The sequence below is a fragment of the Zeus faber genome (genome assembly GCF_960531495.2).
Source record: "Zeus faber genome assembly, chromosome: 16".
Taxonomy (NCBI): domain Eukaryota; kingdom Metazoa; phylum Chordata; class Actinopteri; order Zeiformes; family Zeidae; genus Zeus; species Zeus faber.
This window is the reverse complement of record NC_137202.1, coordinates 17403962-17413961: the sequence shown is the minus strand read 5'-3', so window position 1 is coordinate 17413961 and position 10000 is coordinate 17403962. Positions and strand designations below refer to the sequence as shown.

At 45.9% G+C, this 10000-nt stretch overlaps 1 protein-coding gene across 1 annotated transcript in view; it reads right to left on the bottom strand.

Annotated features, from left to right (window-relative positions):
• LOC307242450 (attractin-like protein 1) overlaps window positions 1-10000 on the bottom strand; it is a 258960-nt gene that overhangs the window by 17831 nt on the left and 231129 nt on the right. The gene's annotated exons all lie outside the window — the stretch shown is intronic.

Sequence of the window (10000 nt, the reverse complement as noted above, 5' to 3'; positions counted from 1 at the left end):
TCGCTCTCTCTCTCTCTCTCTCTCTCTCTCTCTCTCTCTCTCTCTATACAGGGTTACTGCGCTCGACATGAGGACGTGAACTGATCCCTGATGCAGATTATACAGTATACATGTATATATACAGTATGTCATATTATCATATAGTATGGGATAATCATTTTCAATCATTTTGCTTTTCATTCTTTCGCTTGTTGTGTTATTTTCTTACTCTACGTAGACGTTATTTATAGATTATTATTGTAATTCAAAGTAAGGTGTGTTATCAAAAATGTTTTTGCATAGCATTCTATTGTTTTTATTATTATTATCTTTTGCATAGCATTTTAGTAGAACAGCACTAATGCCTACAGTATTTCTGCTGCAAAGTGCACGTTACTTACTGTAAGGGTAAATTACCAAAATTACTGGCAGTATGATGTTATGAATCAATGTTTTGTTTTCATTTCCAATGAATCAATTTCCTTGTCAAACCGTACTTTTCTCTGATAAAAATGAATTACAAACTTTAATTGTAATTTGTCTCATATCCATTGATTGCCATTTTATTCTTGTTGATTTCTTTTGGTTTATTTCATTTTTATTGTTTATCATTGGATTTTTGTCAAATTTCTTTGTTTAATGTTTGTTTGTTTATTGATTTATTTTATTATTTTTTATAATTTATTTATTTTATTATTCATTTTAATTTATTTAAGCAAATTCTGTGAACGACAGTGATGCCCCAATTTCCCTCCAGGGATGAATCTATCTATCTTTTAGGTATATACTACTTAAGTATATGTTTCTACTTAGGTATATATTTTCTATATATTTTATATTGTTCAAAGTGCTTACCCCGATTCTTACTTATTCTTAGTTACTACAACTCTTCTATTGGTGCTCTCTTATTTTTGCTGTCACCTTTTTGCTGCTGTAACTGTGCAAATTTCCCCGTTGTGGGACTAATAAAGGTTTATCTTATCTTATCTATCTATCCATCCATCCATCTATCCATCTGTCTATCTATCTATCTATCTATCTATCTATCTATCTATCTATCTATCTATCTATCTATCTATCTATCATCTATCTATCCATCTATCCATCTGTCTATCTATCTATTTACAGTATCTATCTACAGTATCTATACATCTATCTATCTTGAAACTCAAATGCACATCTAAGGCTTCATGCACATTCCCATAATACTTCAATGTGAGTATTTTCCTATTGAACCACAGTGTGAGTATGTGGCTTGTTTGACGTACAGTTCCCAGTGCCGCACTGTGAACCTTCTGTCTGTGGAGCAGAGAACATATTCAGAATAAAAAGCTCTGCTCCGGGCGAACAGCGCCCAAGTGACAAGGCTAAGTGAGCGGCTTACGCAACTGTTCTCCAATAAAAACAACAAATCCAAAAAAAAAAAAAAGCACAGATTCTTCGAGGCTCTGAAGAGAGAAAAAATACTTCATAACGCGGGAGCCGATAGAACGGCAAACTGGATGTCAGCGCCGAGGAGGGAAGAAGAAGACAAAGCAAAAAACAACAGGAAAATAAAGGTTGTTTTTACACCGCCGACTTTTTCTGAAATCTATTTGTTCTGTTTGTTGTGAGAGAGGAGGCGAGAGCGCGGCAGAGACGTTCCAGGATATTGGAAATGGTGCGAGTCTAAAACTCCCCCAATCTTTCATCCCTCCACTTCTCCTTCGCTGTTTTTCCTCTCGCGCATCCACTCGAACCCCCCCACCGCTCTCAATCGCTCTCTCCCTCTCTTTTGCTTCCTCTCTCTCTTTGGCTTTCTCTCTCTCTCTCTCTCTCTCTCTCTCTCTGAAGGGAGTTTTAGGGCTGATTTCCAACGACCAGTCTTACTGCGTGCTGGGCAAATCTATTAAGGACAATTTGTTTCCAATGAGGGATTTGTTTGACCTGTGTATTTTCAATAACACCCATGTGGATGTTCGGGTGGACCACGGCTTTCTGTTTTCGACCCTGAGGGCATTTGGGTTCGGGGAAGGGTTTCTTAACTACAGTATGTGCAGCTCCTTTACAGGGTCCTGCCTGATCAAGGTGGGCGGGGGGTTGAGCTGTCCACTCCCTGTAGAGAGAGGGATGAGGCGGGGCTGCCCCATCTCTGGCCAGCTCTACTCCCTTGCTGTAGAACCTCTTTTGCACGCTTTAAGGAACAGGCTGAGTGGGCTCTCCCTACCGGGGCCGCCACAGGAGCCGCCGCTGGTCGCTGCCGCTTATGCGGACGATGCCAATGTTTTCGTCACCGACCAGGATGACGTCCGGGGGTTTGGTGGCTTGCTTGGGGATGTATCAGCCGGCCTCGTCTGCTAAGGTAAACTGGGAGAAGTGCGAGGCCTTGCAGGTGGGGAGGTTGGGGGTGGGGGGATGCCTCCTGGGCTACCAGGGGGCCTGAGGTGGGAAACGAGAGGAATGAAGGTTTTGGGGGTGTATTTGGGCTCGGAGCAGCATCAGATGCAGAACTTGGCTGGCGTGGTGGAGAAGGTGTGTGCCAGACTGTCCAGGGGGAAATGGCTGCTACCCCAGTTGTCCTCCAGGGGGAGGGTGCTAGTTGCTAATAACCTGGTCGCCTCGACTCTATGGCACTGACTGACCGTTCTGCTTCCACCCGGAGGCCTTCTAGAAGAGATCCAGCGGGCCATCGTCAACTTCCCTTGGTCTGGTCAGCACTGGATTAGAGCTGCAGCCCTCTATCTGCCGGTCCAGGAGGGGGGTCAGGGCCTCACTGATGTTGCATCCAAGGTTGCGGCGTTCCGCCTCCAAACGGTGCAGAGGCTGTTGTACGGTTGTGGACTGCGTTGGCTGGACAGTGAAGGTGCTGCTGAGGCGGGCGGGGCGCCTCTCTTATGGCAAGCAGCTGTTTCTGCTGCGGACCGAGGGGATGGACTTGACAGGGCTGACTCCTTTCTACCAGTCAGTGCTGCAGTCATGGCAGGTTTTTAAGGTCCTCCGTGACACCACGACTGCCCCTGGGATGTGGCTGTTTGGGGAGCCTATGTTTGGGAACCAACTGCTGGACTCCGGCCTCCTTTCCTCCTCCAGCCTGCACTCCAGCTTGCACAAGGCTGGATGCGTCAGGCTGGGCCATCTGCTGAAGGTGTCCGCGGAGCAGCTCATGGAAACAACTGGCATCGGGTCCTCCAGACTGCTGCACAGGTTGGTAGATGAAGTCTGTGCTTCACTGCCAGTGGCCTATAGGGATTTTATTGACAACCGTGCTCTGACTGACCAATGGGATGGTGGGGGCGGGTTTGTGTGTCCTTCGCTGACGGTCTCTCCGGCTGTGCAGTGGGAGGAGGAGCGGGACGGCCTCCTGACCTTTGCCACTCCCAAGCTGGGGGGGTTTGAGGCAGTGGGCAAGAAAGCCGCCTGCTATACCTGCGTCAAGGTGGCACACCTACGCTCTCTGGCGGGGGAGCGACTGTCGGGGTGGACCCAGTTCTTTGGCCCCGGTGCCCCTGCTGGCCGCTGGAATTCTCTGTACAAGCCCCCCGTCGACAAGCGGGTGGGCGACCTCCAGTGGAGGATCGTGCATGGGGCGGTGGCTGTTTGGGCTGCTAGAGCGGTGGGTTCGGGCCTGCGGGAGAGCTTCTCCTTTGAACTCTTTATTTTCAGTCCTGTTCACACTGTGTCAAACAAATCTGTCCATGTCCTGGTGAGCACTGTATTGAGTGTGGCCAAGCTGGCCATTTGGAAAAGAAGACGGAACGCTGTGCGGGGTCAGGGGTCAGGGGTCAGTAGACCCCGGCCCAGATGACGATTGGTCTGCTCTCAGCCCGCCTTAGGGTGGAGTTTGAGTTTTACAAACTGACCGGCAAATTGGACACTTTCAGGAGTGTATGGGGTGTTGGGGAGGTGCTGTGCTCAGTCCAGGACGATTCCCTCATTTTTAACCTGTGATTCTTTCCTGTGCTCTCTCTCTCTCTCTGCACGTGGCCTTCTCGTCTCCGGGAAGAGCAAAGTGGTCAATCGCGCGGGGGGGTTAACGTTATAGAGTTCTACCTGTCCGGGCGGAGAGGTAGAAGGTTTGTCTTCCTCGCAAACAGCTTATTTCCCTGCGCCCCCACCCCGCCCCCACCCGCCCCGCACCCCGTATTTCCACTGCTGCCATTGTCTTTGACCGAATTTCCAATCTGAATGGACAGCGTGAATTGCCACCGCGGTAAATTTGAGGAACGGCGAGACAAGACAATGGGGGGAAATAAGTATCCGGTTCGACTGCTGACGCCTCACATCGAAAAAATTCAAGCCGGGGAAAAGGGATTGAAAAGGGTTTTACCGTGTTATTTATAGCCGGGTGTAGGGGGGTGTAACAGGGTGTAAATGATGTACTACTTTAATGGGATTACAGTAATCTCATCACGGGATGTGGCAATCACAGTAACGCCAGGCATCGATAGGCGACTAAAAGTAAAGTAAACAGGAGATCAACTTGCAAGATTAGAGATTTAATTTGAATAGGGAAAGAAAAAAAAGAGACATTTGAATGGCGAAGCGAGAGACAATGACCCTTGAAATAGCAAACAACAGGGTGGTGTAATCCATGTTTACGCAGGTGCTTTTGTGAAAGTTATCGAAATTGGACTACGGCCGCATTAAAACTCCCAGCAGGTGGGGAGGCCTCCGCCCTCTTTCCACCTCCCTCTCCCCCCCTCTCTACCTCCCTCCCTCTCTCCCTCCATCTCTCCCTCCCCCTCTCTCCCTTTTTTCCCTCTCTCCCTCTTCCCAGCCCTCCCTGCTCCAGTATCAGAACACGGTAAACGGCACTTCAACCCTTTCAACGCTTGGATTTTTCCTGGCGGATAAAATAAATAAATAGATAAATAAATAAATAGATTAAAATCCCCCGTCATCAATGTCAATGGCCATCGTTGGAGTCGATGGTGGGTGGGCGATTTCATCGTCGATCCGCCCAAGCCCAGTTCACCCTGTTGGTTTTTTAGGGGCAACCCTTTTCTTTTCCAGTTGGCTGAGTCCTCTGACAAGTCTATGGAGGTCGGCGACAAACCGACGCCTCCTACCTCAAAAAACAACGACTTTTAACTAATATGTGAAAGGCATTGAGGTCGCCCCAACACAGTGAGGAATGCTTTGTGGACACCACACCTTATTTCTGGGAGAACTCCTGTCATTTCTAAACTAGGAGAGCGGAGAAGTGTCGTGGCCAGTGTGTGTTCCCAAATTCCGGCAACCTAACCTCACACGTGTCCGTACAAAGCTGTTCAGGAACCTTTCGCCTCGATAGAGTGAAGAAGTCGACCTTCCCCAAAGTGATGATTTTGAGGGATTCGTCGGAAGATCCATGACGCATTGTGCTTCGTTCATTTTATTTTTTTTCAGAGGCACGAACACGAGGGTCAACACTGACTCTGCTCACACACTCAGGGGCAGGTTCTCAAAGAACGCTCGTAGCGCCAGGGATTGCGCATCGATTTGCGCCCGTCGTCTATCCGTCTACGCGTCCGACTCACAACAGATATTTGCTCGACCGAGGTGTCGCTGAATGGAGTAGTGTATTAACGGTGGCCGTTTTGCCGAGTAGTAGGTATGGATAAGGTGTTAGTGCTTTCAAATCATATCACACTAAACAATATTTGACAAGCACAAAACAAAACAAACAGGCAGTCCGTCATGTTGTCAGTGCGGCGACTCGAATTCCTATGTTCGAGGGTTCAAGATTTCAAGACTCAAGAGGTTTATTCGTCAAATACATACACAGTACATACTTTCATATAAATATGCTTATATGCGACGTATATGTCTTTGCAACGCACTCAGAGATTATGCACAATAGTAACTAAACCGAACATAACAGCTAACCTAATTCCAACCTAGCAACTAACTGAAACTAACTGATTCCTAAAATGTAATGCAGTTAGTGAATAGAATAATATAAAATAAAGATTTTATAAAAATAAAATAAAACTCAAAAAGGTGATACAAAGTGGGGGTACAAAATAGAAGTGAAGGGCATAGAGTTATGTATATGGGATAGGCTATTTGTATAACCAGATATGTGCATAGAAGTGCATGTGAATAAAGTGGGGTACTGTGTATGGAGATATACAGTACAGTATACAACAGTACCACACAGCAATACAGTAACACCCAACAGAACAGAAATACAACGCAGTACATCATAATGGACATAATGGATCAACATCACTCATCAAGTGTGTGTGTGAGTGTGTTCTCACCAGTCAGAAACACACACACACACACACACACACACACACACACACACACACACACACACACACACACACACACACACACACACACACACACACACACACACACACAACTAATTTCCTCTCCTCCACTTTACCACTCCTCCTCCAGTATCCTGTTTAAATGTCTTAGTGTTATTTACATCTTTCGCCGCCATCACTCCTCCGTTTCCCTCCATCATGTTCCTGCCTTTGATTCTATAGGCTCACGTCCCAATGACCTCTTCTGCGTCTTTGTTTTTTTTGTCACTCAGTTTCCTCCCCGCCTCTTCATTTTTCTTCCTCCGTCTTCTCTTTCATCGCCTCTCGACTGCACATCACACACGTCCTTCTCGCCATATTTATTCCATATTTCCTCTCTCTCTTTCCCTCTCTCTCTCTCTCTCTCTCTCTCTCTCTCTCTCTCTCTCTCTAACATTGCCATTTTCATTTTAAACACAAGGGCTTAGCGGGTGACTAAAAGAATAAGCAGCCTCTTACACAAACACACGCACACATGCAGGCACTCATGCACACGCACACACACACACACACACACACACACACACACACACACACACACACACACACACGCCAGACTGGAGTTTGGACCATAATCAGAACACACTAATCAGGTGCATCTCCGTTCGCTCCTTGACTAATCTTCCTTTTTGTCTGTATTCCTATCAACACAGGCCCTGAGGCGAGTATATAAACTCCAAATTTGCGGCAGATAGTCAGGCTCATTGTATGGGTGCTTTAATTTAAAATAAAATGGAGGAAAAAAAGGAGATAAAAACCTGTCTGGAGTGTAAAATCTCTTCTTTACCATTCTCCAAGGGAAAACAAACATTTGTGGCTCTTAAAAGTGTTATCGTTCTGAAAAGCTTTCCAAGAACCCTGAAAACAGAAATACAGATTTACCTCTACCTTTCCCTCTCTCTACCTCTCTCGCTCTCTCTCCCTCTCTCTCTCTCTCTCTCTCTCTCTCTCGCTCTCTCTCGCTCTCTCTCTCGCTCGCTCTCTCTCTCTCTCTCTCTCTCTCTCGCTCTCTCTCTCTCTCTCTCTCTCTCTCGCTCTCTCTCTCTCTCGCTCTCTCTCTCGCTCGCTCTCTCTCTCTCTCTGCTTTTCATTGTTGCTCTCCCTCCCCGGTGGCATTTAAAGCGGCTTTAAATTGACACACAGGGCTTGATGTGGGAGCGAGGGGCTTTGAACATAATGTAACCCCCCCTGACTGGCCTCTGTGTCTGACACACACAGGTGCACACACACACACACACACCTACACACACACACACACACACTCTGACCAATGAGGTGTGCAGAGTGCCCCCCTGTCTTGACCCCCGGAGCCGATTATGGCAGCCATGCATGTCCGCCCCCACGAGGGAGAAAATTGCTGTGTCCAGTCACCCCCGCCAACCTCCATCAAGTCTTTCCATTCATCTCGGCGGAATGGTTGATGATCTCAAAAATCGTCAAATAATGTGCGTGTGTGGATTGGAAAGTGTGTGTATGTGTGTGTGTGTGTGTGTGTGTGTGTACGTGTGCGTGTGTACGTTTATGAGAAGTGTGCTTATAAGCTGTCAAGCAAGGGCACATTTTACAAACTCACAAACTCTTCTATTGGAAACTTCGCTTTAAGAAGCAGCAAAACAGAAAACAAGCAGGATTGAAATGAGGGTTTCAATGTCCCAGGGAATTTTTACTAGAATGGAACCTGAAAGATACATAAATGGGAATAAAATGAGTACACAATAGGAATAGGAGGTGGTACTTTGTGTCTAGAGTAAGACTAAACTCAGACATTGGTTGGAGCTGTCATGTTCAACGCAGGCTGGCAGCCCGGCTTGACCGCTGCAAGTGCGACTGTTGAGTCGTCCACACCTGCCACGTCATGTTTCATTGAATTGGAAAGTGAAATCAAGGCCTTGGAAAGGAGGAGTGGAAGTGTTTCAATGGCTACCGCCAAGCAAGTGTTGAAGCCTGTTGAAGTGCAAAAGCGCTTAAAACGGCTGTCCGGCTAATGGGAGCGCACGCGGCTTCCTAAAACCTCTGAGTCAGTGGGAGTCAGGGCAAATGGAAGAAAGTTCTGACTTGAAATACAGAGTCAAAAATATATATTTTTTTATAGGTTTTTGTTTAACTTTTATCGAGACTTTAGGGTCTCAATATATAAGTTCACTTCTTCTAATTTATGTCTGGGGCTGCGGTTTTGAAACCCGCTGGCCATCAAAGTGGATATGAAAGCTTAGAGATGCACACCGAGACTCTAACACGCCGGCAGGGGAGAGTAAGCCCAAACTCCAGGCTTCAAAGCGTGTCTTCCGAAACTAACGGGTGATGTCACAGGCGCTACGGCCATTTCTTTATACAGTCTATGGGTATTGCACCGTTCATTATCCAAAAGCCTGCAAACGAGCAGCTCCACCGCGGCGATTCTCACACAGTTACCAACAAGCTGAGGTTTTTGAATCAACCTGGCAGCCCCCTCCCTCACAGTCCTGCTTCTGCAGACGACACTGTCCACTGAGGGTGGAGCGGAAAAGAAAACAAAATCTGAACATCCCCGCCGTGGTCCGCCTCCCAAAGGGCAAGCGCAGCCACCTCGTCATTTGTAAAGGTCAGACGTGTGCGTAGCCCCGAACACAACCCAGCCCCCGAGCACAAACAACATCCAGCGCCGGAGCACAAACAGCATCCAGCGCCAGGGAATCCTTTACATGATTCGCCCTGTCAACAGAGATGGCCACGGGCTGGCCACGTTCAGCTTTTGTTTTATGGCCGGCGCTGTATCGCTCTCTTCCAGTTTGGTTGAATTTGAATGCTCGACTGTCCACCCCTCTCATTCATTTTTTTCGTTGTATGTCCCGTAAGTTGGTTGAGCTGTAAGGGTGTCGGCGTGTTTTATCTTTGAATGGATTTTACCCATGAAGACTATATGACGATATCTATAAGATATCGCAGATATCTATCTATAAGACGATATCTGCGCCCTGTCCACCCCTTGATGTTACGTGCCAGTTACCGAAGATACATTTAATAATGAATTTTACACGTTTTTAGGTGGCTGTCCTTGGGATCACGACAATGAAAACAACCATATCAAGCAAATTTATTTTATTATTACATTGTTCACAAAGACTAATAATTGGGCCTAAAGTAAAAAATATATCTTTAATTGCTTGTGCCAAAAAATAGCATTTTTGGAATAAATGTAACGTCATTGCCACTTTGCACTGGATGAAATAGCACACTGTAAATATCATAACTTTGAAAAAAAAAAAAGAAGAAAAAATATAAATATATATATATATACTGTATATATGACTTTCAATCGTAAATATCAATCATAACTTTCACTATATTCAGTACATTATGACAGGGTACATTTTAAGAAAACCTTGTGAGCTTAGGAAACAAATACAAAGCTGTATAGTGGCCAAGCTACCTATCTATCCATCTATCTATTTATCTACCTATCTATCGTCTATTTGTCTATCTATCTATCTATCTATCTGTCTATCTGTCTATATATCTATCCATCTATCTATCTGTCTGTCTGTCTGTCTATCGGTCTGTCTGTCTGTCTGTCTGTCTGTCTGTCTGTCTATCCATCTATCAGTCTCTCTATCCATCTATCCATTTATCTATCTATCTATCTATCATCTATCTGTCTATCCATCTATGTCTATCTATCTGTCTATCTATCTATCTGTCTGTCTGTCTGTCTATCTATATATCTGTCTATCTATCTATCTTCCCATCTATCCATCTGTCTATCC